The sequence below is a fragment of the Cibotium barometz genome, unplaced genomic scaffold, assembly GCF_041138505.1.
Source record: "Cibotium barometz isolate CiBa-2024 unplaced genomic scaffold, ASM4113850v1 ctg203, whole genome shotgun sequence".
NCBI lineage: Eukaryota > Viridiplantae > Streptophyta > Polypodiopsida > Cyatheales > Cibotiaceae > Cibotium > Cibotium barometz.
Window position 1 is genome coordinate 1,019,168 of NW_028229432.1, and position 25,004 is coordinate 1,044,171.

Genomic DNA, 25,004 nt, shown 5'->3' on the forward strand with positions numbered 1-25,004 from the left:
AAGCACCAACCTTATCTTTCAACGCTTCGCCGCCTCCCGGATTCTGCGCTGCAGATTCGATTCGATGACAACCTTATCTTTTTTCTTTCGGTCAGCTCACCACCGCCTCCCTCTTCTTCGCTTTCCCAACTGCTGCGCAGGCATCTGCTTCTACTTCTTCTTCGCTTTCCCAGCTGCGCAGGCGTCTGCTTCTTCGCTCGGCCACCTTGCTTTCAGCCGGCCGCCCACATCTTCGCCTTCTGCAACGCTGTCTGCTCCTTCTACCAGCCTTCTGCACTTGCAGCGCTCGATGCAGCCAACGCCACCCACTGTGCTCTCCGTCGCCTTCCACTCCAACTGCCGACGCCACCACGCCTTCGCCTCCACGTCCTGCAACACCTTCGCCTTCTTCCAACTGGCCGCCCACACCTTCGGCTTCTTCCAACTGGCCGCCCACACCTTCGGCTTGACGTCTTCCGCCTCACATAGCTCCGCCTTACCTTCTTCGCTCGGCCACCTACACTCAGTTGCCGACCAACAGTTGCACGTAAATATATATATATATATATATATATATATATATATATATATTTATCGACCGCCCACAGCTTCGCTTTCACAAGGCCGCCCATAGTTTCGCCTCAGTGCTGCCACGCAGTATATAAAAATATATATTTATATATATATTTTTTTAAAAGCCGCCTTCACTGCAGGCTTTCAACTGGCCGCCTTACAGATGCATGTATATATATATATATATATATATATATTTATCTTTGCTGCAGACGCCTCCCCACCAAACAACAAAACAACAAAACAATAAAAAAAAAGGCCGCTTCCACTACTTCCTACCTACCTCTCGCCAACCCCGTCAAAAATACAAAAACTGAAAGTACTTAAATCTGATTAGTGGCGGGATTTCTCTACCGCAATGAGGTTTTAATTAATTTTTTATTTATTTTTGCTTCTAATCAAAAAACCGAAAACACACAAGGCACCTTTGAGATCACACACTCAATGCCCTTGCAAACTCTACTCTAATCTACCCTAATCCACGATTTTGCAATCAATGGAGCACTTAGTAAGAAGTAATGGTTAACACCCTTCACTAACTTAGGTGTGCGTTCCCCGGCAGCGGATTGTTTGGGACATCATAGCATAGCAGAGGCTACACTCCAACCCACATACTTTGTCAATCCGTGAATGCAACCCGGTTAGCGCATAGAGGCTATCCCGAATGGGAGAAGATTAGTTAACCACACACTAATGACTTCTAGTCCTACTCAATCCTTCTTCAACACTCAAGCAATCAATCTAACATAATCAAAGCATCAAGATTAGGCTACACTTAAGCACAAAAATGCAACTTATGCAAAGAATCTAACATGCAAAGAGCTATCACACAAGCCTCAACTACACATCATTTCATGCACAAGCTTCATCACATGCACTCTACAAATCAGATTTTAGCATCAAAACATCATTAAGAAATCTAGATTAGCAAGTGTGTAGACCATAACCTCATATCATTGAAAATGTAGAGAATAGAGAGTACAAGATTGAAGCAAGAATGGAGATGGAGAGCCTTGGGAGAGCACATGAGAAGGAGCTATGGAGCAAGCTCTCTCTATGAGCCTCTCAACCAAATGACCAAAGAGTGCTCTCTAGCTCTCAAATGGGCCACTTTTTATACAAAAACTCTAGAACTCCCAAAAGTTCCCATGTGGGATTATTGTCAAGCCCACTCCCACATTCATCTACAACTTGGAACTCTTTTCAAGAGCCCTAAGTGTCTTTTTTGTTGCATCCTTGTATTGATCTTCCTTCGTCATGCAACAATTGTGAACTGCACCCAACTAGTTGACGCCATGAAAGGGGGACCATTGGCAAAAAAAGGGCTCATGTTTTGAGCATCTCACGCCTTAAGGCCTCACGCATGGGGAAAAAAAAAGCTCATGCCTTAAGAGTCTCACCCCTTAAGCATCTCACGCCTTAAGGCCTCACGTACGAAAAAAAAAGAAATCAGATTTAATACATTCCGTGAGGTCCGTCTCATGCTTGCAAGTCTTTTTGCTTTCTCTTCTTGTTCTAATCCTAGGCTAATCTCTCATGCTTTCCTTAATCCTAGGCTAATGAGGCTAAATCTAGGTTGCCACTTTCTTTCATTGGTATCAGAGCTAATCTAGATACATCTTTCTTTCATTGGTATCAGATCTAATCTAGAAGCACCTTTGTTTCATTAGTACTAGAGCCATGCCTTTGATCTAATTTCTTGGATTTTTTTAAATTTCCTACATTTTCTTGATTTTCTTGAACTTTTTTTATTTTCTTTGACTTTTTGATTTGTTTAGGGTGCTTCAATCTTGGGCTAAAGGTTGGCCAGAGCTTAGGGCTTTGTTTAGGGTTGACTTAAGCTTCCTAATGAGCTTGCTAATTATGAATTTCATGGTGAAAATGTTGTTGTGAGATATGCATGGTTATGGTGATTTTTGGAGCTCAATGGGAGGTTATACTTAGCATAGAAGAGATACAAGGCTATGTAATGGTTCTTGGAAGGCATTTGATGTGTTGTGAAACTTCAATGCTGCAAAATGACAATTGTATATTGCCATGGGCTGCGTTTCTCTTCAGTCGATCGTCGTCGGCGGGCTACGTGTTTTCCTGCCTAATTAAGGGAGCCACAAGTTTAGTAAAGCTTGGAATCAATGCTTAACAAGAAGCTTAACATGTTAAGCTAGCAAATGGCTCGTAATGGTGTGTGACTTCAACCAATTTTGGTGGTGAGGAGGTCGATGGCTACGCCTATGATTTGTGGGAGTTTGGAAGCCAAAAAGATCATCATTGCTCAACGCAAGACTAGCCAAAACTTTAACAAATGTCCACGGGGATTGAAGACATCAAGGATCTCAATTATATTCCCAAATAACCTCTTCTATGACATTAACCTCATATATTGGATTTTCATGGCATGCAACTATAAGTGAGAATTGTAAGTGAAATTCAATTACACTTTCAAGTTCATGCTATACAACTCACACACACTTGTATTCGTATTTAAATTTCTAGTAAGCAAGTGATGTGTGAGGGTACCTCGGCACTTGGAGGAGAATCCGAGGGGAGTATGTCTTGAATGCCTTGGAAAAGCGGTAAGGTGGAGGATTAGGTATCGGTGGTGAAGAAATGGCCCCAACTTGTGCCTAGTTTTGACCTAGGTACGAGGGTGGGAAGACCTTGGCCAGGAGATCGACAAGATTCTGTTGAGATATCGAGCTCTAGTGAGGCGGTGGACACTGATGACCCGCCTGGGGGATAGGCCCCGCACTTACACCACTGGCATGGTTGGTGAGATCTTGGGTGATATGCGGCCAGTGGGATGACAGGCTGTGTGACAGCCACTCTAGAGACTGGCATAGTTATAGTGCCAGCTCATTTAGTCGGGTTCACACTATAGAGAACCCGTGTATGTATTTGGTTGAGTACCTTTCATATAGTGTGTACTCTTATTCTTGTATATGGTGTGTTGAGTGTTGAGTAGAGAAGAAGAAGATTTTCAGCCTCTCACCTTGTGTGTTCTCTATTAGGGTTTTGTGAGTGTGTGTGTGTGCTTGCAAGAGCTCAAGCTCTCTTCCCCCCTGCATCTTTTCATGGTATCAGAGCCTGGTTCGTGCTAAGGGCTGAGCTGCAAGCAAGAGAACCACAGGAAGCGGTACGAGGGTAAGAGCTTCAACTACTCTTCCCTATTGTGTTGGTGACCACCCTTGTCGGGAGCTCTACGGGAGGCACCGGCAAACGATCTCTGATTGAGGAGCTTTCTTCGCGGGAGTAAAGCTATAGGGCAACTATACAATCCTTTGGACTACATTTTTCGGGCCGAAAACCCGTTTCGAGCGCGTCTGGACCTCCGTTTTTCAGAAAGCAGGCGATTTTGAGCACTACGGGTAAGTCATCGATTCTCTGCAGAACTCTGTTTTACGAACTGCAGGAAGACAGATTGACTGTGCAGACACTGTGGGTGCTGCAAAGAGGTCTACAGTTGCCATTGGGTGTATGTATGCACATTGAAGTCACTGGTTGTGACATTTGAGTACTACAGTACCGCTGTGCAGAAAATACTGCAGGTTGTGCAGAAAAACCAGAGTGCAGTTTCTGGTAAAATTGTGTGTTTGGCAAGATGTCTAATGATGGCATAACACAGATTGTGGCTGAGAAGCTGGATAAGAATAACTTCCATGCTTGGAGGTTCAGGTTGACGAATTTCCTGATGGGAAAAGGCTATTGGGACTACATAGAAGGTGAACATGAAGAGGCACCAGAGATACCGGATATAAATCCGACTGCTGCAGATGTGAAAGAGTTTAAAGACTGGAACCAAGGAGCCAGGAAGGTTATGTATTGGCTTTCCATTAGTATACAGGACACCATGATTGGGCATATTCAGGATGCCAAGTCCCCCAAGGAGGCGTGGGACACCTTGGTAAAGCTTTATGAAACAAATACCAAGGCTCGTAAGATACAGTTGAAGAATGAACTTCACACTATGGAGAAAAAGAGCATGTCTGTGAATGACTATGCATTGAAGATAAAGGGTATTGTGGAATCCCTTGCATCTATTGGTGTGTCAGTAGATGATGATGACAAGGTGGAAGTCTGTCTACGTGGCCTCGGGCCGCAATACAAGGCGTTCAAGACGTCTATTCAGACTCGGGAAAACATTCCCAACTTTACAGATTTGGTGTCTATGCTGATTATCGAAGAGAAGAGCTTGGGTGAAGACCAACAGTCTTCACAAAGCAAAAACAGTTCAGAGCAACAGGCCTTCTACACGAGTTCAGGAAGAGGACGAGGTAGAGGAGGCCGTGGACGCGGTCAAGGAGGCGGCCGAACAGGTAATCAGAATTATGGCCAGCAGCAGCAGCAACAACAACAGTCCCAGAATCAACAACAACAACAACACGCAGGTGGAAGAGGCAAATTCAGAGGAGGCAGGGGGAGTCAAAGAGGCCGTGGAAATTGGCAAAGGCAATATAATGATGCACGTGAATGCTACTATTGTGGTAAGCCAGGACATGTGCAGTCAGAATGTTATAAGAAGCAGGCTGACATGCAAAATGGGAAAGTGCAGCAAAACAACTATGCATCCTCAAGCAGAAATAATGAGGACAATGAAAGGTTGTTTGTTATGCAGCATGTTGTAAATGCCATGTCTGAAAATGTTGATGCAGCACAAAAAGATAATGTATGGTATGTGGATTCAGGCGCTTCGAACCACATGACGAGTCATGGGGAGTGGTTCAAGGAGATGAAGAACCCGGAAAGACCAGGTTTTGTGGAAACAGGGGATGACACTGCTCATCCAATTGCCCACGTTGGAGATGTGCCATTGTCTATGCAGGATGGCAAAGTGAAGTACCTTGCAGATGTACTTCATGTACCGAACATAACAAAGAATCTGGTTTCAGTTGGCCAGATGATTGAGCAGGGTTTGCAGGTTCGGTTTAACCCTGATGGGTGTTATGTTGAAGATTTCAAAGACAAGTGCAGGTTGGTTGCAAAAGGCAACAGAGTGGGCAGAATGTTTACGTTGGATGTAGACATGCCTGAAATGAGTGCTACGATGTTTGCAAATGGTTCAGGAGTTGTTGCAGACACAGACATATGGCATAAAAGAATTGGACATGTAAATGTGCAGAGATTGAAGTCTATGCAGACAAAAGAAATTGTGATAGGGCTGCCAAAATTTAAAGTGGAAGGTATGCAGAAAATATGTGAAGCATGCCAATTTGGGAAGCAAACAAAGCATGTGTTTCCACGTAACAGATATGTGAGCAGAAATGCACTAGATGTTGTGCATTCAGATGTATGGGGTCCTACGAAGACCATATCTATGGGAGGCTGCAGGTACTATGTCACTTTCATTGATGACCACACGAGGAAAGTGTGGGTATATTTCATGAAGGAGAAGAGTGAGGTGTTCACTCACTTTCAGAACTTCAGGTTTTTGGTTGAAAAGCAAACAGGAAAATATGTAAAGTGCCTAAGGTCAGATGGAGGGGGAGAGTACTTCTCCAATGAGTTCTCTGAATATTTGAAGAAGAATGGTATTCGGAGACAGTATACATGCAGATACACTCCGCAGCAAAATGGAGTTGCTGAGCGGAAAAACAGGCACATTGCTGAGATTGCGCGAGCATTGATGGAAGAGAAGAATATGCCGCATTGCTATTGGGCTGAGGCTGTTTCTACAGCAGTATACATCATGAACAGGACTCCAACTGCAGCCATACATGATGTAACTCCAGAGGAGAGGTTTACTGGCAGAAAACCAGATTTGTCTCATCTGAAAGTCTTTGGATGCATTGCATATGTGCATGTGCCAGATGAGCTGCGAACTAAGCTGGATCCAAAAGCTGAAAAATGTGTGTTTATTGAATACTCCCTTGAGCAAAAGGGATACAGGTGTTATAACCCTACTACACGTGAGTTGAGGGTAAGCAGGGATGTTGTTTTTGATGAGATGAGCAGCTGGTATGCTGCTGAAAAAGAAGCTGTTGGGGCTGATGTAAGTGGAAGTGTGGTTGCACAGAATGCAGGTCAGCAATCACAGTCTTTGAGTGGACCAGGAGAGTCCTCATCTAGTGGGTCTGTTGATAGACCATGGAGTGGCAGGCTGCGTCATAATACCAGCCCTGCAAATGTGATTAGTACATCACGTAAAGGAAAAGAGAAAGTGGTTGAGCCCCTTGGTATGCCTGACATTTCTGCAGGGCATTCTCATGTTGATGGAGAGTCTAGTGGCTCAGATATGAGCCTTGATGAGGAGCTTGGGATCCCAGCTATGAGAACACCTGGTGTAAAGAAGGCTATGGAAGCCATGAATGAAAAGCTGCGAAGATCAGGGAGAGTGAAGAACCCTGTGCAGAGATTTACATATGATGGTTATGTGGCACATCACTATGCATATATGGCAAAGGTTGTGCAGGTTGTTGAGCCCACATGCATTGATGAGGCTGTTGGAAATGTGTGTTGGGAGAAAGCCATGGATGAGGAGATGGATGCACTATATGGAAATGAAACTTGGGATTTAGTGCAATTGCCTGAAGGCAAGAAAGCCATTGGATGCAAGTGGGTGTACAAAGTTAAACATAACAGTGATGGAAGCATAAACAGGTACAAGGCTAGATTGGTAGCCAAAGGATATGCGCAGACATATGGGATTGATTATGAGGAAACTTTCAGCCCAGTTGCCAAGATGGCAACGGTGAGAGTTGTGATAGCAGTGGCTGCGTCAAAGCAATGGTCTTTACATCAGATGGATGTAAAGAATGCATTCTTGCATGGGGATTTGCAAGAAGAGGTGTATATGTTGCAGCCACCAGGATATGAGGATGTGGGTCACCCCGAGCATGTTTGCAGGTTGAAGAAAGCCTTGTATGGCTTAAAGCAAGCACCAAGAGCATGGTCTGACAAGATTTCTGAATATCTTGTCACTATTGGCTTTCATGTAGCCAATGCAGATTTCTCATTGTATGTGAGACATGGTGATAGAGGAGTTGTGCTTGTTGTCATCTATGTAGATGACTTGATCATTACGGGGGACCATGATGCAGAGATCTTTGATGTAAAGATCTTGCTTAGACAGAAGTTTGAGATGAAGGATCTGGGGGAGCTCAGATATTTCTTGGGCATTGAGGTGATTAGGTCACCACATGGTATTGGATTACTGCAGAGACAGTATGGCTTGGACATGTTGTCCAAGTATGGTATGATAGGCTGTAAGCCTATTTCTGTGCCATTGGATCAGAATGGCAAGTTGAGTGCAGATTCAGGAGAGATCTTGGAGGATCCTACTATGTACAGGAGCATAGTAGGAAGTTTGATCTACATGACGATCACCAGACCAGATTTGAGCTATGCTGTTGGGTTGGTGAGTCAGTTTATGCAGGTTCCACGGAAACCGCATTTAGATGCAGTGAGACGCATACTGAGGTATGTGAGGTCTACTTTGCATTGTGGACTATTCTATGAGACTGGGACAGAGATATGTGTACATGGGTACACAGATGCTGATTGGGCTGGTAGTATCTCAGACAGAAGATCTACCAGTGGCTTCATGTTTTCTTTGGGGAGTGCTGCTGTGACTTGGAGCAGCAAGAAGCAGCCTACGGTTGCTCTATCGAGTACAGAGGCCGAGTACAGAGGAGCTGCTATGGCAGCATGTGAGGTAGCTTGGTTGAGAAAGCTACTTGCAGATTTGGGTCTATCAGTGGATAGACAAGTTGTCATTTTCTGTGACAACATTAGTAGTATACAGTTGGCCAGGAACCCAGTCTTTCATGCTCGTACGAAGCACATAGAGGTCCACTACCACTTCGTCAGAGAGAAGGTCTTGGCAGGAGACCTTGACCTTGTTTATGTCAGCACAGAGGATCAAGTAGCTGACATCTTCACCAAAGCATTGGGTACAGAGAAGCTCCGCAGATTCAGGGCTTCGCTTGGTGTACATGAGATGGATTTGAGCTCGAGGGGGAGGGTTGAGATATCGAGCTCTAGTGAGGCGGTGGACACTGATGACCCGCCTGGGGGATAGGCCCCGCACTTACACCACTGGCATGGTTGGTGAGATCTTGGGTGATATGCGGCCAGTGGGATGACAGGCTGTGTGACAGCCACTCTAGAGACTGGCATAGTTATAGTGCCAGCTCATTTAGTCGGGTTCACACTATAGAGAACCCGTGTATGTATTTGGTTGAGTACCTTTCATATAGTGTGTACTCTTATTCTTGTATATGGTGTGTTGAGTGTTGAGTAGAGAAGAAGAAGATTTTCAGCCTCTCACCTTGTGTGTTCTCTATTAGGGTTTTGTGAGTGTGTGTGTGTGCTTGCAAGAGCTCAAGCTCTCTTCCCCCCTGCATCTTTTCAGATTCAATGCTCTACATAGACTTCCAAGTGCCTATTCAAGATGCATCTTATTGGACAAGAAGTTGGCAAGCATGGGATTTAGTAGTGCAATTGATTTCAATAGATTTGATATTGAGATTTGGTTGCAAAAACAATAGATTTGGTTGCAAAAAACAATAGATTTGGTTGCAAAAACAAAGGAGGTGCTGCTAATTTTTTGTAGAAAGCACTTATGGAAGATACTTGAGGTTACACGTGGATGCCGAGTTAAAAATTTATGAGATTCATGCCTTCAAATAAGGTCCAAGACATTGCCAATGCAAAAGGGAAGTGTGGATTGTAATCAAAGAGAAGTTTGACAATTTTTTGTAGTGGCACTAAAACCTAATTCAGTACGAGAGGGTTATGGCTACTTTCAAGGGTTTTTCATAGTTTCATTCTACTCTCCAAAGGCTACATTTGGATCCCTCAAGTGTTTGATTTGGACTCCGTTTACTTCTCCAATTGGCAAGTCTACTCGCGAGATAAAAAGTATACCCAGTCAAAAACAATACTTCATTTTGGCAAAGTGACCATAGGGTTAGGTTCCCCATACCCTAAGGTTCCCATTTAGCCTTAGGCCTCACCATTCGGACACCCGAGCTATCTGCTACATCCATTTTTCCACTAGATACCCTGTTTTTGTAAAAATTAGGGTTTTTGGACTGAACCTATTTGGACATCATAGCTGGATAGTATGCTCTTCCCTCATTCCAAAAAGCTAAAAACTTCAAGATTTGGACCCCGTTTGCTTGGCCAAAGTGGCAATTTAATCATCGGATGACTTTTCAAAGAGGTTGAAATAGAGAGTACTTGCGCATTGACTGTGGTCAAAGTGATCATACACGGGTGTTCTACATGTCATTGCCTCTCTAAAGAGCTTGTAAATTGGAGTTTGGGAACATATCCAACTTGAAATTGGTCATTTTTCAATGGCATCCAAGTCAAAGGCCAAGGCTTCTTTTTTAAGGAAGTAGTTGGGTATGATGGTGTTGTTGCGGAAGCAAGACAAGATGTTCAAGAGCATGTGCAAAGTAATTTTGAATTGCAGCAAGGATCACACTTACCACCACAAGGGTCCATTGAGAATCTAGGGACGATGCAATGGATGGAGAAGATGTACCTTGATGAGCAAAAAAGGACTATAAGCAAATTGGTACAGATTTGTAATGATGGGGAGAGAAAGAAAGAGAATGTACTCATAATGGAGTACCACATGCACTCATGATGGAGTACCACATGCACTCAAGGGAGTACCACCATAGCCATAAAAGCTTGGAGCTCCAAGAAGTATGATTTGATTAGTCAAATTGATAAGATGCCCTAATTACAATTTGTTCACTTATATACTTGCCCACCTTTTCACACTTATTAATCTTGGGCCCCCATACTTGCCTGGCCATATCCATGCCCATGGGCTTCCCTTATGTTCAAACGAAATCCCCTTTCATTTATAAACCATCCCCACTATTAAAGCCCTAAGATCTCTCTAGATAATTGTTATGCATAAACATGCATAATTCAGGCATAAACTCATCCATCCGACCACCCCCGAGCCCAAGGGATGCACACATGAATTATAATGTACATCATACCTTTACCTTGATATCCCATACCATCAAGAGGTATAACTCCAATCCAGTAGCATGTAGCTATAGTGTGAAATGGTAGGTGAGTAGTTAAGATCCTCTACACAAGAGAACATAACATAACCTAGCCTTAAGATAACATCAAGAGACCATAGCCAATCAAAGTAAGCAAGTGAAACACATGTGTGTAACACTCAATATAAAAAACCCCTAGACACAAGTGATCTAGGCAAAACCCGATGAGTCCATATAAAACTGGGAAAACATCCAATAAAATCCACCAAAACAAACAGATCAACTAACCCATGATAGAATTTGTCTTAGGCTTAGGAAATTAAGCATAGAGACCACACTTAAAAAAGTGTAAAATAAATTATCATAGAAAAGTGTCAAAGGTGAAACACACTTTGAACGCAGATTATAGCCATCAAAAGTATAGAGCATGTCCAAAAGGGATGGCTAAACAATGGCAAAAAATCATGAAAATATCCTTTAGAATTAATCTAAACAAAAATATCTACTAATACGAGGTATAATTGTATTAATAATATGCAAATAGTCTCAATCTATCTAATGTCAACAGTACGAGAAAACGTACTTTAACATTAAATAACTCTCAAAAATATTAAAGTCTTAAGAAAAAAGAATTATCTTGATTTTTTTCAAATTTTTCCTAATTTTATAGGGTCTCAAAATACAATAATTATGAACTCCACCAAACCTATCTTAAGGCATTCAAAACCTATATTTTTCTAGAAAATTTTTAGCAATTAGATTTGCCAAAATACCATTGATATTTTAAAAATACCAATTTCTAAAATTTTTAAAAAATAAGTTCTAGAAAATTACTAATTTTTCCTGAGAATCCCATCATTCATGAAGTTTCTAATTCCACCTGACAATTCTAAAATCCAATTCAAATTTATAAATTTAATGGATTTTCTAATTTTTTGGGTTAAAAAATATATTTTTAAAGGAATTTGAATGGTCACGGGTGCCCGAATGGACACACCACATGCCAAACACCAACCCCACATTTTTCAGAAATTTAAAATAACCTTTGTCTAATTTTTCGCTAATTTTTAAGAATTTTTCAAATTTTTAATTTACTCCAAACGCATAAGAATACGAATAGTCAAAAAAATTTTGAATTCCAATGGTTTTCTCAGACTATGGAAAGCCAACAGTTTTGGGAAAATGAAAAGACAAAAAAAAAAGAATGTGAAAGGTCAAAAGTTTCCGAAATTCGAAAGGCCAAAAGGTTTCCCAGAATTCGGAAAGCCAAAAGGTTTCCCGGGAATGCGGAAAGCCAAGAGAATCCAAGAAAAAAGTTTCAGTGAAAAAAGAAAAATTTTCAGATAACCAATTCTCTTTTCCCCTTTTTTTTTCAAGCTTTTTTGAGAAACATTGAAAAGCTTTTTTGAAAAAAGAACTCCTTTTTTATATATTTAAAAGGTTTTTAAAAAACTTTTATAAGCTTAGTCTTTAAGCTTTTAAAAAAATGAATTATGGGGGGTGGTGATTTTCGCCCAGCGCACAGCAGTGCCCCCCCTGTGTTGCGATGTGAGAGAGATGGAGAGGGAGGAGCCCTCTCCTCTCTCCTCTCTCCTCTCTCCTCTCTCCTCTCTCCTCTCTTCCACTCATCTCATACTCCATTCTTCTCACTCCCTCCTTCTCTGTTAACAGAGAGATTAATATTTGATTAACCATAATTAAAAGTTAATTATGATTAAAAATTAATCCACTTGTGCCTATTAAGAGGCGTTTACATAGGCAAGAGAAGAAATAGAAGAAAAATTCAGAATTGAGAGGCGAAGAGGGTCCCACGCACACGGGAGAGCATTCCATGCATCAACATGCTGCCCCCTATTGCATTTCAGCGAAAATTGGCAAAAACTTGATAGCATACCCGCGGAAAAATCCGTAAAAATGTATAAAAAATATATTTTGAACCATAAAAATACACTAAAAATTTCTTAAAAATTAAGAAAATTTTCTAAAAATTATAGAAAATCAGGGAATTCATTCTACCAAAAATATCCATAGTAAAATATATGTTATTTTGGTAAAAATTTTCATTAATGCTTATTTTAAAAACCATAAAAAATAAAAAAAAATAGCATTAAACTTAGGGAATTCCCTCGCAACGTCAATTCGTCCATTGAATAGTAGTAACACGTTCCAATCACCATATCGATGATCCATATACCAATCATCAACATAAATCAAAAAATTAATATTTTTTATTTAGTAAATATTAAAATTTACTTTAAAACATGCCAAAAATTTATAATAAGAAAGAAAAAATAACAATAATTAACTAGAGATTGCTCTGATACCACTGTTAAAACCCTAAGATCTCTCTAGATAATTGTATGCATAAACATGCATAAATCAAGCATAAACTCATCCACCCGCCCCGAGCCCCCAAGGGGGATGCACACATGAATTATAATAAAGTACATTATACCTTTACCTTGATGTCCCATATCATCAAGAGGTATAAATCCAATCCAGTAGCATGTAGCTATAGTGTGAAATGGTAGGTGAGTAGTTATGATCCTCTACACAAGAGAACATAACATAACCTAGCCTTAAGATAACATCAAGATACTATAGCCTAAGCGTCCCTTGAGTGTTCCCCATGCCCCTATTATATAGGAGGGCTCTCAAGTGACTCTTGACTCTCCATTTTCCATGTGTGACCCTTGGATGCCGTACCCTAACCTTAACCCTTAAGGTTAGTCCTAAGCCATGCTCCACTAGAGCTTGTTCCCATGCTCCGATGTTCACAAGCCTAATGTGGGTTAGCCTCCTTGTATATGCACACATAATGTGCATATAACACCAACCCAAAGGTTTCGTCCTCGAAACCATGTATCGAGCAATGTATGGGCTGTTGGGAACCTTCTTGACTTCCCTCTCATGAATGCGGAAGTACATTTATTGCAATTTCAAAAGTGTCTCACACAAGACAACTCCACATAGAGATATCCGCTTATTTGAGGTACATACTATGATATCCACAAACCCACGGAGTCTTGTTGAGCTTTAACTGATAAGCGATGAAGCACACCAATGGCCATGGCTGTCCATACAATAAATTTGTAGCAATGACACCCTTCATGCCATCATCCCATTCCGTGCATATAGATATCCAAAGACACCATACAAATGTACTCATTTCATGAAGACTCAAGAATAAGGTAATAGGTGACCCATGCCAAGTCCCTATTAATAAGGTTGACTTGGCGTGGCTTGGTGTGTCCATGCATATAGATATCCAAAGACACCACATACAACTGTACTCATTTCATGAAGACTCAAGAATAAGGTAATAGGTGACCCACGCCAAGTCCCTATTAATAAGGTTGACTTGCAGAAAGGCCTGGTTCAAAAGGAAACCCATCCGCTTCAAGTAACAATGCATAGTATCCACTCGGGTTATATGGAAACCCATCCACTTCAAGTGACAATGTATAGGGTCCACCTGGGTCATATGGAAATGAATCCACATCAAGCATCTTTTCATATGTATACCGGAATCAAATGGGCATGAATCAACATCGTTGGAAGTGTCATCATCCCAACGCTTCGTCATCAAAGTCCACCCATGAATCACTTCCATAAACCAAAGCATCATCATCATCATTACCCGAAGCATTTTCCTCATAGATGCCATCATATGGATCACAATAAATCACATTATTACTTTTATCCACACCATCATTTTGTGAGTCCACATCATGTGCCACATCTTCATGTCGGCACAACCACATTTTTCTCATGCAATGCAACCCCATGAAGATCTTCATAAGGGTTATCCCCTTAATCAAGAACAGTCTCATTGCATTCATATTTATCCATAATACAATTCTCCTCAAGAAGAGATCCATGCATTTGCTCTTCATCATCCCCATCAACACTTGCATCCTCATGGCTATCCACCACCACTGGTTCATTTTCTCTCATCCATACATGCATTGAAGCCACTTGATACAAAGCATTAGCATCGCCTTCATCACTTGAACTGCCCCCATAGCAATGGCTTCCAACAATAAGAGATGTGGACTGAAGTGAACTCCTAGTAGAAAGCCCATGTATAGACGAGGTAGGCATGTAGAAGAGTTCTATCAACAACATGTTTTCATTTTGAGAGCAATCTCACTGTCAATATCCATGATGCATTGAGCCACTTGCATGAACTCCTTGCCTAATTTTTGCACAAAACCACCTATGCTCTCCTTCTCCTCAAATGTTAGGCACAAAGAAGGAAAGGTACCAATATTCCTTGGCATAGTTAGGCAATGAATCCACATGTAATAGTGCCATGGATTTTTTCCTAAATCTCCAAATCTCAATCATAACCCACAAGCATTTTTCCAATGTCCAATCATGACATAATGCCCAAAGTAATCACCATCAAAATCATACATTTGCCCATGCAACTCTTATTCTTTGATAACTATCAAGTGTTCATGGCATGCTCAATCATGTAAGATTCCTCCCCCAGCCTCTCAGGATGTCCAGTATCTTCCCCTGTAGTCAAATCCCTCTTCAGAAATATAAAAGATCTTGTTTCTATCAATTTTGGCCTAGAGAGAGAAAATCTTCTAGAGAGTGGTTATTCAGTTTTTAAATATTTTTGGATAGAAAAATACCTCATCTTATTAAAATAAGTTCCCCTGAAATCGAAGTTCGAAAAGATTTTCAAAAGGTGCATTAGAAATTAAGTATAATCTCTTCAAGAGGCATTATCCTGGGGGTGAAGATTTTTTTGAAATTTTAAATTAAGGTTCCTGTGGACCAATAAGATTCATCCAAATGTAGGGAGGAGATAAATGAAGAAATAAAATAAAAATCCCCCAAAAATGAGTAAATACTCTCATATAATATGAAGAGTTGACTAAGGACAAGGTTAATAGTTAAAAAAGGGAGATATTTAGAAGAAATGATGCATTTTTGACACCTCTGCATGGGGGAATTCCCCTCATGAAGAGGGTGCCTATTTCACATGCTTGAATGCGTTTTAAACTCCCAAAATATGAGATATTTTCATCTCTCCTCTCTCCTGTTTCAACTAGATCCAAAAAGTGAGCAAAAGTGACCTAAAAATGGTCAAAAATTGACCAAAATGATCTGGAAAATTCTAGATTTAGTTTGCTTGGTAAGAGGCTCAGTTTTTCCTATAAATAGAAGCCCTCCCCTTTGTTGAAACTTACTAGTGTTTTTGCACTGTTACCCTGCCTCTCCCAAGTGCCAAAAACAGTGAATTTTACTCATAATTCATTAGTTTTTGACCTTCCCTCTTCCAAAAGATTGGTGGCCACTCTTATTTCCAAACAAGAGTAGAACCCTCAAACCATCAAGCAAAAGGAAAGCTTTTAAATTATTAATGTAAGTTGGAGATTCTTCTCTTTTCCATTCTTTTATGGTTTTTATGGGCTTTTATGGTTTTATATGATTTTTGTCTTCTCTAAATGATGTTATGCCTCATTGCAAAAGGCATTCCGCTCTCCTCTCTAGTAAATCCAACCATTCTTTATCTTAGGTGAATGATTAATGAATAAAGTCAAGTTTTTATAATGTTTGTCTTAAATAAGTAGAAAAATGTTTACTTTAGAATAATTTCTATACTCTTAGTGCACTTTTAATTAATTTTAGAGACTTAAAAATTGAAAAATGGTGAGCCATACAAAGGAGGTTATGGCAAAGTTTTTGGAAATTATTGAAATACATTTCATCATTTATTATTCTAAAAGAGTAATCCTTATGGTGTCTATATTCTAAAAGTGTCATTTTCATGCATAGAAGATGCATTTTGATTATTTGTAGAAAATAAATTTAGTTTTGTTATAAAAGTATTACTTTCATTATTATTGATTTTTATGCATAAAAGTATGCATAAAAGGTTATTCATTTATTATAAAAGTGTTACTTTTATCATATTGATTTTTATGCATAAAAGTATGCATAAAAGGTTATTTTTTTATTATAAAAGTGTTACTTTTATCATATTTAATTTTCATGCATAGAAGTATGCATAAAATATTATTATTATTTTATTATAAAAGTGTTACTTTTATCATATTTGATTTTCATGCATAGAAGTATGCATAAAGGTTATTTTTTTTATTATAAAAGTGTTACTTTTATCATATTTGATTTTCATGCATAGAAGTATGCATAAAAGATTATTTTTTTATTATAAAAGTGTTACTTTTATCATATTTGATTTTCATGCATAGAAGTATGCATAAAAGATTATTTTTTATTAAATAAAAGTGTTACTTTTATCATATCTGATTTTCATGCATAGAGGTATGCAGCATAAAAGATTATTTTTTTATTATAAAAGTGTTACTTTTATCATATTTGATTTTCATGCATAGAGGTATGCATAAAAGATTATTTTTTCAATTATAAAAGTATTACTTTTATCATATTTGATTCTTACGCGTAAATGGGTGCATAAAAGATATTATTTTTAATACTAAAAGTGTGATTTTCATCATAAATGATTTTATGCATAAATTCGATGCATAAAATAAATTCTTTTATATTAAAAGAGTGATTTTCATCATAAATGATTTTATGCATAAACACAAGCATAAAAGATATTTTTTTATATTAAAAGTGTGATTTTCATCTTAAATGATTGCATGCATAAATAGGATGCATAAGAGAAATTCTTTTATTCTAAAAGGGTAATTCCTAATAAATTGGATTTATGCATGGAAAGATGCATAAAGAATTTATTTTAATCCAAAAGTGTTATTCTTATCAATTTTAATTTTATGCATAGAAAGATGCATAAATAAATCTATTTTTTTAGTTCAAAAGAGTTATTTTCATCAATTTTGATTTTATGCAAAAAAATTTGATTTTTAATTCAAAAGTGTCATTCTCATTTAAAATGAATTTATGCATAGTAAGATGCATAAAAGATTGATTTTTATTTTGAAAGTGTTAGTCTCCTTAAAATGGAATTTATGCATAAATAGATGCGTCAAGAAATCTTATATCAAAAATAAGAAATCTCTTGTATTCTATAAATAGATATGAGGATGTGAAACGAATCAAATAGATGAAAATGAACGAGGAATAGATGAGATGTATGTATGTGAAAGAATGGATGTAGTTATATGTATGTGAAAGAAATGATGTAAATATGGAATGTGGATGTGGATGTATGTGAATGAGGATGTATGTGAATGTGAATGAGGATGTGGAATGAGGATATGGATGTATGGATGTGAATGTGAATGTGAATGTGGATGTATGTGAATGTGAATGTGGATGTGTGAATGGGGATATGGAATGTGGATGTGGATGTATGTGAATGTGAATGAGGATGTGGAATATGGATATGGATGTATGGATGTGAATGTGAATGTGAATGTGAATGTGAATGTATGTGAATGTGAATGTGGATGTGTGAATGGAGATATGGAATGTGGATGTGGATGTATGTGAATGTGAATGAGGATGTGGAATGAGGATATGGATATATGGATGTGAATGTGAATGTGAATGTGGATGTATGTGAATGTGAATGTGGATGTGTGAATGGGGATATGGATGTAGATATGGAATGTGGATGTGGATGTATGTGAATGTGAATGAGGATGTGGAATGTGGATATGGATGTATGGATGTGAATGTGAATGTGAATGTGAATGTGGATGTATGTGAATCTGAATGTGGATGTGTGAATGGAGATATGGAATGTGGATGTGGATGTATGTGAATGTGAATGAGGATGTGGGATGTGGATATGGATGTATGGATGTGAATGTGAATGTGGATGTGGATGTATGAATTGAAATGTGAATATGGATGTATAAATGTGGAATGTGGGTATGGATGTATGAATTGGAATGTGGATATGGATGTATAAATGTGGAATGTGGGTATGGATGTATGGATGTGAATGTGAATGTGGATGTATGAATGTAGATGTGGATGTGGATATATGAATGTGGATGTATGAATGTGGATGTGAAAATGGATGTATGGATGTAGATGAGAATGTAATGTGGATGTGTGTGTGGAATAAGGAATGCAAATATGAATGTGAATGGATATGAAGTCGATATATGAGCGAATGGATGAGATGAGATGTCATGTGTACCAGAATGTGAATGAATAATATAAGATCTGAATGAATGAGATATAATGAGAAATGGATGTGATGAGACGTAATGTAAATTAAGAAAGATAGGAATGGATGTTATGTGAAGTGAATGAATCTGATGTGATGGGATAGAAAATGATGTATCTGGTCAAGAATGGATACACATATGATTTGGAATTGGATTAAGTAATATAGATTGATGTGGAACAATCTGGAAAGATGTGAGTTCATTATAGAAACTGTAATTGTGAACTGTTTGTAAATGACTGTTTTATGTCAAGAATGTTGGGGAAGTATTTTGACCATCTTGTGATTAAGGTCATGGAGACCTAACTGATAAAGTTGCAACTGCTGAGACGGAGAGTCAATGGAGGACATCTCGCGTAGCAAGGTGGACTGAGGTCTTGACCAGCCTCGGTTCGATTAAAATGGTGAGCTTCCGGTACGGTGGATGAGGGACCAAGGAAGCGGCCTATGAGTGAAGCGCTAGGTGACCTGTGAAGGATCCTAGAGGGTGCTGACCATACGGTGCTCGGGCTCTGGGTCGCCGAAGTTACCCACACGTGCGTCGTGGAAGATATTTGAACAATAAGAAATCTATTTTTTTAGTTCAAAAGAGTTAGTTTCATCAATTTTGATTTTATGCATAAAAGATTGATTTTTAATTCAAAAGTGTCATTCTCATTTAAAATGAATTTATGCATAGTAAGATGCATAAAAGATTGATTTTTATTTTGAAAGTGTTAGTCTCCTTAAAATGGAATTTATGCATAAATAGATACGTCAAGAAATCTTATATCAAAACTTTAAGAATTCTCTTGTATTCTATAAATAGATATGAGGATGTGAAACGAATCAAATAGATGAAAATGAACGAGGAATAGATGAGATGTATGTATGTGAAAGAATGGATGTAGTTATATGTATGTGAAAGAAATGATGTAAATATGGAATGTGGATGTGGATGTATGTGAATGAGGATGTATGTGAATGTGAATGAGGATGTGAAATGAGGATATGGATGTATGGATGTGAATGTGAATGTGAATGTGAATGTGAATGTGAATGTGGATGTATGTGAATGTGAATGTGAATGTGGATGTATGTGAATGGGAATGTGGATGTATGTGAATGTGAATGTGGATGTGTGAATGGGGATATGGAATGTGAATGTGGATGTATGTGAATGTGAATGAGGATGTGGAATGTGGATATGGATGTATGCATGTGAATGTGAATGTGAATGTGGATGTATGTGAATGTGAATGTGGATGTGTAAATGGAGATATGGAATGTGGATGTGAATGTGGATGTGGATGTATGTGAATGTGAATGAGGATGTGGAATGAGGATATGGATGTATGGATGTGAATGTGAATGTGAATGTGAATGTGAATGTGGATATACATGAATGTGAATGTGGATGTGTGAATGGGGATATGGATGTACATATGGAATGTGGATGTGGATGTATGTGAATGTGAATGAGGATGCAGAATGTGGATATGGATGTATGGATGTGAATGTGAATGTGAATGAGGATGCAGAATGTGGATATGGATGTATGGATGTGAATGTGAATGTGGATGTATGTGAATGTGAATGTGGATGTGTGAATGGAGATATGGATTGTGGATGTGGATGTATGTGAATGTGAATGAGGATGTGAAATGTGGATATGGATGTATGGATGTGAATGTGAATGTGGATGTGGATGTATGAATTGGAATGTGGATATGGATGTATAAATGTGGAATGTGGGTATGGATGTATGGATGTGAATGTGAATGTGGATGTATGAATGTAGATGTGGATGTGGATGTGGATGTATGAATGTGGATGTGAAAATGGATGTATGGATGTAGATGAGAATGTGGATGTATGAATGTGGATGTGTGTGTGGAATAAGGAATGCAAATATGAATGTGAATGGATATGAAGTCGATATGAGCGAATGGATGAGATGAGATGTCATGTGAACCAGAATGTGAATGAATAATATAAGATCTGAATGAATGAGATATAATGAGAAATGGATGTGATGAGACGTAATGTAAATTAAGAAAGATAGGAATGGATGTTATGTGAAGTGAATGAATCTGATGTGATGGGATAGAAAATGATGTATCTGGTCAAGAATGGATACACATATGATTTGGAATTAGATTAAGTAATATGGATTGATGTGGAACAATCTGGAAAGATGTGAGTTCAATGGTTCATTATAGAAACTGTAATATGTGAACTATTTGTAAATCATTGTTTAATGCAAGAATGCTGGGAAAGCATTTTGACCATTTGTGATTAAGGTCGTGGAGACCTAACTGATAAAGTTGCAACTGCTAACGGAGAGTCAATGGAGGACGTCTCGCGTAGCAAGGTCGGCCGAGGTCTTGAGCAGCCTCGATTCGATTTAAATGGTGAGCTTCCGGTACGGTGGATGAGGGACCAAGGAAGCGGCCTATGAGTGAAGCGCTAGGTGACTTGCGAAGGATCCTAGAGGGTGCTGACCATATGATGCTCGGGCTCTGAGTCGCTGAAGATACCCACATGTGCATCATGGAAGATATTGGAACAAGGAGTAAGAGTTGTTTTTTTAAACCGGGTATGGATCTGGTTGATTGACCTTGCTAGTCCTCAACGGATGAGTCCATGGCTCTTTTATATGGATCTTTTGGTTGATCTTGCTGATCTTCAACGGAGATTCCATCTTGATTTTTATAAGTGATTTATTACCAGGTACTGTGGTCTAGGAACTATTGAAATCGCCCCTGAGTGGACAGGTGGTGAGCGTTCTGGTTACCAATGATACCATAGATACTCCAATGAAAGAATGATTGGAAATAAGAACTCAATCAGAGATTTTGAGAATTGTGATTAGTGACACAATGGTTTCATTAAAGGATTGTTTTAAAGATAGCTGATGCTGAGAAAAAGGCAATTTCATATTGGGTGTGTAAGTGGTGTGACTAGTTTATGTTTGCGTGCTAGGGGGCCTGGGAACTCTTTTCCTTGGTACCCGGGACAAAACCTAACCAAATTCTAAATTGGATCCCATCACTACAGTGGTTGGGCGGGTTGGCTAACCCATAGGGCTGGATGGGGTTAGGCTGGACTGATGGATCCATAAATCGAGACTCAATTTCTATTTAGTTCGATAAATGAAGTAAATCCCGGACAAAAATTGTTATATGGAAAAAGAATCAACGTCTGTGCCTCTCGATGAGGAAAAAAGCGTTGGTCTCTATGATCCAAGTGCAATCTGTCCCTTGATCTGACTATGGAACTTATGAGTTCGGTCAGATCAGTTCAGTTAATTAAGGCTTTTGACTACATTAGGGAAAAGTTATCCTCGTGGAATCGCGCGTGCTTTCCGAGCAAAGGAAGTTTTTCTGGGTTCGGTTTTGGAAACTCCAAAAGCACTCATGATAAGGAGAGTTCTTGCCATGCTCCCTTGGTTCTCTCCTCAAATGCCCGAGGTACCCTCAACAAGCATACTAGATGCTAGGAATTAAAGTGATAGTACAAGTGAGGTGTATGTGGATGTAACTTCAAAAAGAGTAGGTAAAAGCACTTAGAATGTGTTTAGCATGACTCATGCTATTTTTCATTTTATCTATTGTAAATTAGCATGTACTTATGCTCTCTATCAATCATCCAAAGTAGCTCCGATACACTAAGTCATATCAAAACAACATTCAAATAGCATCCAACACCATGAATCACAACCAGGCATATGACTTGCAAGGATTAGATCCACCCTTCAAGAGTAAGCATAATGTCCTAGCCACAAAGTTTTGAACCACTTCATAGGCTAGATTCGCCCAATCCTACTTGTACTCATGCATTACTTGTGCAAGATTATGGCCAATTTTTTGTGATTTTCCTACACTCTGCGGTGAGTACAAAAGTGGAATTTAGCCCCAAATCACTCAAGATCTATCAAGGGTCTTTGGAAGACTTAAAAGGGCATCTTAAGGCAAATCTAACAAGCCATCAAGTGGTTGATTTGGACACCATTTCAGGGTGCAAAGGGGACAGTTTGTGCAATCTGAAAATCCTAATTCAGTAAAACAATAGTGCGAACTGAATTCAAGGTGTGCTTAAGAGCAATACCTAATAGCTTTTAAATGAGCCAACAAGTTCCCAATCCTGTTACCGTTTGGATGGTCAAACTCACACAAGTGACTTTCAGCTAAAAGTAAAAACAGAGAGGTATAGGGGTACTCAAAGTGATGATTCAAGGTGATAGGAGTGTTGCTCTCACACCGAGACGAATGCGACAATCCTTTGATCACTCAATTTCGACATCGGGAGCACCAAAAACCCTAATTTTGTACCATGGGTGATTGTGAACAAGAGGGAATGCCTTTACACCACATGACTGATCACATAGTGAATGAGGGCATGTGAGGACACATAAGTGGAAGTGCACAAGTTTATTTGGAGAACATTAATTTGGATGTGTTAAAGGTTACTATCACCGAAGCTATGAAGGATGCACAAAGGGATATTTGCTTCCAAAACAGTTAACTTTTGAGGCAAAATAGTGAGCATGTGTAGCAAAACAATGTTTTCATGGAGCAAATGTTCAATGCTATGAATGAAGGCTTCAAGAAGCTTGGTGATGGGATAAATTAAGTGCAAAGGTATGTGAAAAAGATTAATACTTCTCTTAATAAGACAAGAATCTAATTACAACCACAAAGATCATTCCCAAATCCATCATCTTATGGGCTTAGTCAACATGGAAATTCCAATGGGAATACTCAAAATGTGAAGATAGCACCTTGAAAGAACTCAAAAGATGTTTCTTATGTTGGATCACCATTATCAAAGCCTTATGGAAAGGAAGAAAAGGATAGGCAATATTTGATGGAGTCAAGGAAAAGGAAAATAGCCATAATTTCCAATGATGATTAAAAAGAAAGGTATGCACGGTTGTATGATGAGGTCATACACTCCAAGTTTGCCAAAGTCCTTCAGAGGATTAATTTGTGGACAATATGATCTCTAATCCTATTGGAAGATTATGGTTCAAGCATGGTGAACCATTTTTAGAAGCTTTGCTTTCTTTTGATGGGGCAGGAGTCACTTGTATACAACTAAAGGAATGGATTTGCAATTGGGATGCCTACTTTTGTGCATTTCCATGCAATGAGGGAGACAAAGTAAAGCAAGTGACACGCAAATTTGGAGGCAAAGCTAGAAAATGTCCATGCAAACACAATATCTTCTCACCCATAGCAAGAGAAAAGCTATGTTGATAGATGCATTCGCTCAAGACTAAGCATCATGTGCTAAGCATGGAAATGTACTTTCACCTCAAGCTTGTGTTAAAAAAGTCTTGTTCACCCTCAATTAATTAAAGATTTGAGATAGCTCATGGATCATAGAAGGCTTACCGTTTTTCCATAGCAAAAATTCCTGGCAAGAAGGCATTAAAACCATAGTGATGAAGCTCTCAATTTGATCAAATAGATTGTAGCTATTGTGTAGGGCTCATGGTAAAATTCATTGAAGAAGCTCCTCCGTACCCCAAGAGATCACCATGGTAATGATTCTTAAGCCATGCTAATCCTTAAGGTTGCATTGGATGACATCTAGAGGAGTGAAACTCTCCACATTTAAGCACGTTTGTTGGTGAAAAGATGGATATGCAGCAGTCAGCCGTCATTAGTGAAGATACACTTGGATCTGATGTAAAAAATAGATCAATCACGGGTGAAATAACGATCTGCTATCGCCTCCACGCTAGTTTCAGGTTGTAATAGCTGCCGTCGCCCATGCTAATTGCTGCACTAAGCTTGATTAGGCTTGCGGAGGCGAATCAACCCTCCCCGCTAGTTGCAGGTCGTAATAGGTGCTGCCGTGAGGAGGCGCTTAAGATCTCTCCTGTGTGTTGCAAGAAGCAGTACCTAACCTATGGCAAATAAGATCATTCCTCTACTGGACAAGGTGTTGGTGGATAAGATCGTCCCTCCCGCTAGTTGCAGGTCGTAATAGCTGCCGCGAGGAGACACCATGCTGTAAATCGCTGCCTTTAATACGCTTGATGCATGGTATAGCTTTAGTTAAGCTTATCCATGAGTCTTGATGCTCCAAACTGAGTCGAATCAGCCCAAAATGAAGAGAAAAAGCAACGCAAATATACATTAAATCTCATCCCCCAATGATTACTGTCAAGAAGCATAAGCACGATCAAGATCTCTATGTAACTAAATGCTCTAAACTGTATAAAATCCTCAATCAAATGGCCATTAAAATGAACATGAAAGGGTTACTCAATGTTACAGATCCAACACATAAAGATGAGCTATTTACCCTCAAGATAAAGCAAGAAAAGAGAAGAGGAAGTAAAA